We start from the raw sequence: 8,205 nt of genomic DNA, 5'->3' as shown, positions 1-8,205 counted from the left end.
AGCAAGCAGTTATACAGCCACCACTTTGTTTCTAGGAACCGAGATGGCAACAGTGAAAATGTTCAGAAGCAACACATGACATCATAGTAGCTACATGTTTCATGCTGGCTCTGCACTCCTGAGTTCAGTGTGCTCCAGCATTGATGTCAGAAAAGCAAGAAAAGCAGCGTTTGACCTTTGAGCAAGCTTCATTCCATTTGTGCATCACCACAGCACAGCCACACGTTCATACAGCCCAGTCTAACCATTTTATAGTTTCATAGTGTCAGTGTAGTTCATGTTTGCGTGCACCGCTTGCATTGTGACGATTGTGAAATCTCTCCATGAATTTAAAAGCTATTAAAAAAAGCTCTCCAGCTGATTAATAAACTGGTTAAAGGTGCATAAAAACCCATTACTCCCACTGAGTAGCAGCAGCAGCCGTGGCCTCTGATTGGTAGGTCCTGACTTTCATCCCAGCCACTTCATATCTGTCTACTGATGACCACCGTATGGGATGAAGGCCATCTTTGGACAAATTCAATCTGCATAAAAAGAAGAGGCCAGATTCTGACATTTCCCAGCCGTTCATGGAAAATACTGTCTATGAATATCAAACATAGGATGAAAGAGGACTGTCTGCCACCTAAAGACTCCATTGTTTTTGTCCCAGCTGTTAACCTGTCGCTGTGTAAAGAGCACCACCGTGTAATAGAGCTTTCTAAAATATGCTTAAAACTATGAAAGAGCATGTTTTAGGCCAAACCGTCATCATCTAACTACAACTAGAGAGTAGTTTGTGCATCAAACAGTGATTAAAAGCTGAGGTAGAAATGAGACTTGGACTTCTGGGATAAAGTTAGGTGGACTAACAGGTTCAGACACACTCTCCCATTCATTATCAATCTGCTTCTTTTGGCTCCCTTTAGGGCACAGCAGCAGATTTCACCCTGTACCTGATGTCCTCCCCTGTCTGTCTGTGGGTCCTCCCCTGTCTGTCTGTAGGTCCTCCCCTGTCTGTCGGTCCTCCCCTGTCTGTCTGTGGGTCCTCCCCTGTCTGTCTGTAGGTCCTCCCCTGTCTGTCGGTCCTCCCCTGTCTGTCTGTGGGTCCTCCCCTGTCTGTCTGTAGGTCCTCCCCTGTCTGTCTGTAGGTCCTCCCCTGTCTGTCTGTGAGTCCTCCTCTGTCTGTCTGTAGGTCCTCCCCTGTCTGTCTGTGAGTCCTCCCCTGTCTGTCTGTGGGTCCTCCCCTGTCTGTCTGTGGGTCCTCCTCTGTCTGTCTGTCGGTCCTCCTCTGTCTGTCTGTAGGTCCTCCCCTGTCTGTCTGTGGGTCCTCCTCTGTCTGTCTGTGGGTCCTCCTCTGTCTGTCTGTGGGTCCTCCCCTGTCTGTCTGTGAGTCCTCCCCTGTCTGTCTGTGGGTCCTCCTCTGTCTGTCTGTAGGTCCTCCCCTGTCTGTCTGTGGGTCCTCCTCTGTCTGTCTGTGGGTCCTCCTCTGTCTGTCTGTGGGTCCTCCTCTGTCTGTCTGTAGGTCCTCCTCTGTCTGTCTGTGGGTCCTCCCCTGTCTGTCTGTGAGTCCTCCCCTGTCTGTCTGTAGGTCCTCCCCTGTCTGTCTGTGGGTCCTCCTCTGTCTGTCTGTAGGTCCTCCTCTGTCTGTCTGTGGGTCCTCCCCTGTCTGTCTGTGGGTCCTCCCCTGTCTGTCTGTGAGTCCTCCCCTGTCTGTCTGTAGGTCCTCCCCTGTCTGTCTGTGGGTCCTCCTCTGTCTGTCTGTGGGTCCTCCTCTGTCTGTCTGTAGGTCCTCCCCTGTCTGTCTGTGGGTCCTCCTCTGTCTGTCTGTGGGTCCTCCCCTGTCTGTCTGTGGGTCCTCCTCTGTCTGTCTGTCGGTCCTCCTCTGTCTGTCTGTGGGTCCTCCTCTGTCTGTCTGTAGGTCCTCCTCTGTCTGTCTGTGGGTCCTCCTCTGTCTGTCTGTGGGTCCTCCTCTGTCTGTCTGTAGGTCCTCCTCTGTCTGTCTGTGGGTCCTCCTCTGTCTGTCTGTGGGTCCTCCTCTGTCTGTCTGTGGGTCCTCCCCTGTCTGTCTGTGGGTCCTCCCCTGTCTGTCTGTAGGTCCTCCCCTGTCTGTCTGTGGGTCCTCCTCTGTCTGTCTGTAGGTCCTCCCCTGTCTGTCTGTGGGTCCTCCTCTGTCTGTCTGTAGGTCCTCCCCTGTCTGTCTGTGGGTCCTCCTCTGTCTGTCTGTGGGTCCTCCCCTGTCTGTCTGTAGGTCCTCCCCTGTCACATCTTCTCTGTGGGTTTCCTCTCCTCCTGCCTCGCAGTCCCATTTGCCCAATGATTTCACTCTACCTCCTCTGTACATGTCCAGAGAACAGTCTTGTCTCCAAACCACTCGAGCTGAGCTGTCCCTCTGATGATTTCAAATTTCCAATTTGCTCCCAGTGACACATTTTCAGCTCCTGTCACCTCTAAACCACACATCGTAGCAGGTCTCACTTCCATCTTGTACATCCTTCTGACACAAATCAGTCCTGAAACCCATCTCCACCCGCTCCACCTTGCTTTCTCTTGCTTCTACAAACGTTTGCTCCTCTTTTCCCCAGAGCATACCTCCACCTCTCCACTTCCTACTTTGCCTACATGTCACGATGCCATCTGCAACTCTTTCCCTGGAGCCTCCTGCCTGACCTCATCTATCAGCCCGCCTGTCACGCATGCAAACAGTAATGGGCTCAGAGCCGATCCCATTGAACATGAATCAAAAGGAGAATTCAGGAGATTTAGACTCCTGTCATCATTCATTGGTCCAAGTTTGCACCATGAAGCTGATTTGCGGGTTTTGGGAGCAAACAGCGACTGCAGGGACTTTGCCACATGTGAGGGATTTGGGAACTGACATCCTGCTGTAACACTAAAAGCCGACTTTAAACTTTCATCTAAAACTCACAGCCTGCAGGATTAAAGCTAATTTCACGCTGTACAGCAGGCTGATATTGAACATGTTGCTCCAGAAAGCAAATGTTGTTCTATAGAAATGTCTTGGGAAGCCTTGCAGTGAGTCAGTGCTGAAGCTGAGGGGAGATTACTGGTGCTGGGATTTATTTCTTGGCTTGGTTGGTTGTAGCTGCTCTGTGTGCTGGTGGCATTCGAGACGTAATCAGTGCGGCCATTTGTCATTCATTAAGCCCTCCTTCAAACCTGCCTAATAGAACGATTTCTTCATCATTATATCTGCGCGTCTGTGTATATGTAACACATAATAGTTCCTCCATCCAGTGATGGTGTGGACACACCAGATGGCAGTGTTGCTATCTGGATGTGAGCTGGAGGCATTCTCAGAAAAGATGTTTCCAGCACGGCTACAAAGATGTGCTCCTGGATGAGCTCGTAAGTTGTTTTTCTGCTGTTATTGTTGATTTGGAGGAGGAGCTGTTGGCTGGAGAATGACTTCGCCTGCTGTGAGTCAGCACAGAAATAAGTGGAGAGAAATTGTTTTTGAAGGGCTCAAAATATGAAAATAAACATTTTAGTGTTGTAGAAGACGATGTAGATACAGTGGCTGCTGTCGCAAGTACAAGACTATTCCTCCATTACTGACCCAGTCAATGATTCAAACTGCTGAATGCTGAGCAGCGCTCGGTGTTATATATGGTTACTCCTCAAGGATCAGACGTTACTTTTTTACCTTTCTAATGTATAATAAAACCTATTGTCTACTAAATAAAATGACGCAGTCCATCTCTTCGTACTTATCTTAGCTCTGTGACGCTGTACTGCACATACTGTGTGGTGAGCCTGTTTATTCTATGCGTGATCAAACAGTTGTGCGACTGTTGTATGCGCACAACAGGTGCCAGTGATTACATTGTGAATCCACACGTGGGCTTCATGAGTTTTTGCGATACCCTGCTGCCTTTGTGATTAGATGTGTGAGTGTCATTAGGATGTGACTGACACGTGCAGCAGATGCAACTCGTTGCTGTTTGCAGCGGTTTGTGGAGGATGAGTGGGATAGGATGGTTCTGCATCTACAGCCCAGAGACCGTGATGCTGTCCTCACAGTGCAGCATCACAGGATAGTGTCAGCCTGGTGTCGTCTGCAGTATCCTCAACATCTGAACATCTGAAATATCATTTGCCAGTATGATGAACTGACTTTGTGGCGATCGGGTGCTTGATCATGATGCATCTTGCACCTGGAAGACCTTTCTGCAGTTCTTCATGTCCACCCCGCGTGTACTTCAGCCATGCCAGGTCAGTTTTGTCTCTCTGAACCTTTTTGCTCTGGCTCCAAAACGGAAAAATCAGTTCCTTCATACAATCAGCAGAACTGACAGTTAAAGAATAATGCCAAAAACTGTGGTTCATCTAAGGGCTCTGAAACTGGCTCCAAAAGCAAGTCAGTCCCAGGAGACCTCTGTGTTACAGTTTTTGCCCGTTGCTTGAACACATTTTATCATCAGAAATATGGGTCCGTGCATGGCCTCTTCGACCTCCTCCTCCTCCTCCTCCTCTTCCTCTATCTCTCCCTCCCTCCATGCTTGCAAAGTTCTTGAATTGGCTAAACTGAGGGCTTTTTGTAGTTGGCTAATTAGTGTTCAGTTTTGCAAGTAAGTGCCTTCAGGTGTGTATTTGAGTGGTTGCAATTACCCGATGTGTTTTGTATTTTGGATACATGTGTTTTCCAAATGGCACCCTGAAATTTCATTTTGTGAACGAAGTGTCTCATGTATGAAATAGAGTGTAGTATGCAGGACCATGTGTGTTGCATAAAGCAGTACGTGTGTTGCATAATTGCAACTAGGGTGCAAAGCAGCGCTTTTGTTTAAGGTATGTGTGCATGTGTTTGAGGTATGGTAACACAAGCTTCAAGTTGTGTTACTTTAGTGTAAGCGTGGCTTTATAGTGTTCAAGCAACGGGCAAAAACTGTAAAACGCCAAACTAGCAGCATTTAAAGCTTCTTCTGCTTGTCTCATTCAGAGTTGCCTGTCCCACCTGCATGAGGCAGGTACACTCGGAGAGGCTGCCAGTGTGCGGTGAGGCTAACGCACAGAGACAGACAACCATTCACACTCATATGTACACCTGTGTGTGTAGGTGTTACCCCAACCAGAGTGACCCCACAGAAACATGTGTAGTAGACTTTCATGCAGCTGGTTTTCTTAGATTTATAATGTGCAGATTATTTATGAATTATTAAACATTTCTTGAATCTCTCACAGGGTTAGGCCCTTAATTTAGTGTGTGCGTGTGTCTGTGTGTGCGCGTGTCTGTGTGTGCGTGTGTCTGTGTGTGCGCGTGTCTGTGTGTGCGTGTGTCTGTGTGTGTGTGTGCGTGTGTCTGTGTCTGTGTGTGTGTGTGTGTGTGTGTGTGTGTGTGTGTGTGTGCGCGTGCACACGCATCATATAATGATGTCGTCATTCGAGTCAAGTCTTCAACACGTTTCTTCTTTAACAGGATTTTGTTTCACCAAACAGGTAAAAGTTGATGGAGCAGAGGACGACTGACCTCAGCCCTCATCAGCTGGACGAGGCTGATAAACGTCCAAAGTTATGTATAAATAATGTTTCATTTTGCTTCCTCACTAAATACAAACAAATCTAAGCGGGGCTCTTATCACAGCCCACAGTGCAACTTACCGTATCCATGACAACAAGTCACATTTGAATGTGACATTTTCTGAAATGATTTGTTAAAAATATTAAAAGTGATTGAAGTGGGCCGACCGTAAGACTCCCGGGATGGTCGGTGCGCAGTAAGCAGGGCCGATGCTTCATAAACAGCCTGGACTTTACTCTGCTCGCTCTATTTCTGACACACCAACGTAGTGACGGCGCCCCCGCTTCACACTCCACGCAGTCATCACAGAAGACACAGTTAATTTTAAATGTTCACACCTCAGCTGACACAGTGTGTGTGAATGTAACAAGATGAGCCATCTGTTCGGCTGGAGCTCACAACGAGCTGTGTTTTCAGGATGCTACGGTGTGACACGAGGGCAGAGCTCTCTGTCATATCCCCCGACAAGTCATATAATAGGCTTATTGACAAGCTGTCACCTCTTGTACTTTATGTGTTGCTTGGGTTCAAGTGGGATATTTGAGTGAAAAGCGCCTCCAGTATTCACAGGCGTGTCCACCGTGCACTTTATTGATACCGTGCACAATTGATCTGACTGGTTATTTTCGCCTCATATGGTTCCCTAAACTATTTTGTTCCTGTGGAACAGATGAGTCTAAAGATTTGTGTGGGCTTGGTTTGATAAAACAGCTACCAGGTGAGACAGATCAGGCAGAGCTCATGCAGACGAAGTCTGATGAGTCAAAGCTGCACAGCAAACACGTCACTTTGCACTTCGATTTGAATAAGAGTGCTGCAAAGTTTTAATCAGTCTGTTTAATGAAATCAATGCTTTCCCCCATGGGCCACTGCTGCCAGCTCCACAGTAAAACATTCAGACCATGAATTAATAACAGTTTTTTCTGGGTCTGTCACTGTTTCTGGCTGCGTGCCTGCTGCTGTGTAACAGTGGACTTCAGGAACAGGGACGGCGTGTTCGAGTGGCTCTGCAGGACGTACAGTATGTAGGAAGAATCTGCAAATGATTGTCCTCCTCTGTGCTGCTTCTCCTCTGCACAGTTTCCAATAGAGCTCATCGACGTGTCGACTGGCTGTTTTCAAAGGGCTCAAATAAGACTTCCTGTTCTTTGTCTGCGCTGAGAAGATGTGATTGCACTGATTGCACAGCATATCCGACACTCCAGGACTCTTCTTGGAATCGTTTGCCAATTAATTTGCCTGATAAATCTTGTAGTAGAATAAAAAATGCTCTGTGCTGTTCTGCAGCTGATACAAATGTTTGTGCTGAAATCTTTGTCTTTATAAAGCCAGTACATGACACCTTTGTTTTTGTGTTTCTTCTTCTTTTTTTTTCTTTTTTTTTTTTTTTTGCCTGTCCCGTTTGGCTCTTTTGCATCAGAATTGTTGTCTAAAGGCAAAGAAAGATGCCCAACGGATTTACTTTACCAAATTGACCATCCCAGCCTTGCCGTAATGGTCCATTTGATTCACCTTTTATTGTTTATTTTATTTTCACTTACTGAATACGGGACAGACTTGACTGGAGGAAAGAAGGGGAGAAAGAAAGAGGGAAAGAGAAACAGCTGAGAAGAGGGACGGGGGAGAAGGGCAAAAGACAAAAACCAACAGAACGGGCAGAGAAAAAAAAAATGCATATATCAATCACCTGGATCACCTGCTGAGAAAGAAAAAAGAAAACAAGCAGAAGAGAACAAGAGTAATAGAATAAACAACATCACAATGATATATGGGAATATGACAGTAAATACTAAATATTAAACATTATTGTGCAGCACATAAGATCAACAGAACACAGTGTGCTTTGAGGTAGGAGCCAAAAAGGGTGTAGTTTGTGGGTGTGATCACCCGTGTGTACACCTGTGAGCATGGACGCGCTTGTTTTTTTTTTAAAAGGTTCCTTCATGTAATAATCTGCTAGAGGGTGTGGGGGGGCCACAGCCCCGTCCTCCAGGGCATGAAGCAGGTATGGAGGAGATCAAAACTCCAGACATCCAGAGGCCCCCAGAACACAAGAGACCAAGGAAGACCAACAGAGGGGCAGCCGCGCCACTGTCCCGGAAAGAGCTGAGGAGAGTCCCAGATGAGGGCTCACTCAGCAGCCGCGGAGCAGAAGCCAGGGGGGGTTGCAGTGACGCGCCCGTGAGCTCCGCCGGCAGCCAGCCGTGCCTGAGTGACCGAGCCCCAGGCCGAGAGGCCGGGGGCACCCCACCTCCGAAGTGGCCCGAGCGAGCCCCAGGCTCCAGGCCCCGATAAGCGGCCGCCAAGGAGTGAGCCGGTGTGTACCTGGACGCCCACCCCCGGACACAAAGAACCACCAACGCACCGATGTCTGAGGGGGTCCGCCACTGGCAGGGGAAGTGGTGGTAGGGGGAGATAGGCCTCCATACCTTGGAGGGCCTGAGATGTCCCCAGAGAGGTGGCGCCTGACACCCAACCTGACATATAGACACAGACATACAGGCACACACAGATACAAACATCCATTCCCACCCTCATGCTCTCATATGCACTTACTCCACACTCAACCAACGTGGAGACAGACATAAAGAGACGCTGTACACACGATCACACTCCCCAAGCGTACTCTACAAACCGGGTCTAGGTACCCCCGCCCCTGGAGGGGGGAACTGCACCCAGACCCA

Source organism: Mchenga conophoros, linkage group LG16 (assembly GCF_057382185.1).
Source record: "Mchenga conophoros isolate Kocher_MC1m ecotype Shallow Benthic linkage group LG16, M_conophoros_male_GT1.1, whole genome shotgun sequence".
In the NCBI taxonomy this organism is placed as follows: domain Eukaryota; kingdom Metazoa; phylum Chordata; class Actinopteri; order Cichliformes; family Cichlidae; genus Mchenga; species Mchenga conophoros.
This window is presented reverse-complemented; position numbering follows the sequence as displayed.